This window comes from Lathyrus oleraceus, chromosome 7 (assembly GCF_024323335.1).
Source record: "Lathyrus oleraceus cultivar Zhongwan6 chromosome 7, CAAS_Psat_ZW6_1.0, whole genome shotgun sequence".
NCBI classification, from domain to species: Eukaryota; Viridiplantae; Streptophyta; class Magnoliopsida; order Fabales; family Fabaceae; genus Lathyrus; species Lathyrus oleraceus.
The window spans coordinates 245,142,573-245,143,583 of NC_066585.1; the positions used below are offsets into that span (position 1 = coordinate 245,142,573).

General features: G+C 42.3%; 1 non-coding gene across 1 annotated transcript; it reads left to right on the plus strand.

The window, feature by feature from the left end:
- The first annotated feature begins 224 nt into the window (after positions 1–224).
- LOC127109841 (small nucleolar RNA R71) lies at positions 225–331 on the plus strand. Its single transcript, XR_007797090.1, has one exon. It is a non-coding gene; the product is annotated as a small nucleolar RNA R71 (small nucleolar RNA).
- Positions 332–1,011: the final 680 nt, after the last annotated feature.

Consider the following 1,011-nt stretch of genomic DNA (forward strand, 5'->3'; position numbering starts at 1 on the left):
GATCAAGGTTACTTATCTCGTACATGCCAGTTTTCGTTTGAGGTTTTTCTACCATTGTTCGTTCGCTTCCCCACTGACAGTGGTTTTGAGCCATGCTTTCGATAAGTTGGTAAGCATCAACATAAGGTTTGTTCATTAGTGCACCACCTGCGGCGGCATCTATTGTTAACCTCGTGTTGTACAAGAGACCATTATAGAAGGTATGAATTACTAACCAGTCTTCTAAATCATGGTGTGGACAAAGTCTCATCATGTCTTTGTATCTTTCCCATGCTTCGAAAAGAGACTCGTTATCTTTCTGTTTAAATCCATTTATCTGGGCTCTTAACATAGATGTTTTGCTTGGCGGAAAATATCGGGCAAGAAAGACTTTCTTCAACTCGTTCCATGTGGTGACTGAGTTGGAAGGAAGAGATTGAAGCCATCTTCTAGCGCTATCTCTTAACGAGAAAGGAAAAAGACGAAGTCGAATTGCCTCTGAAGTGACACCGTTAGCTTTAACAGTATCAGCGTATTGGACAAATACGGATAAATGAAGGTTTGGATCCTCGGTAGGATTTCCAGAGAATTGGTTCTGTTGCACTGCCTGCAACAGTGAAGGTTTAAGTTCGAAGTTGTTTGCTTCGATTGCGGGTGGAGCAATACTCGAATGCGGCTCATCTTGCGATGGAGCGGCATAATCTCGAAGAGCACGAGCTGGTTCTGCCATCTCGGGTATCGAAGAAAAAAGATTTTTGAAATCAGGAATTTCGCTAGGAGGGAGATTGTTTGCAGCATGATATTCCCGAATTCGTCGTAAGACTCGGAGATATAGTTCGATATCGTTGATTCATAAATAGTACGGCTCGCCTTGTGAGCGAGTGTGTGGCATACAAATCAACGAAAGAAAGAAAAGAAAAAGAAAAGCCTTAGTCTCTACAGCGTAACAGAATAGTTACGATATCGACTAAATAAAAGTCCCCGGCAACGACGCCAAAAACTTGATCGTGACTTTATGAGTCGAATTTGGGG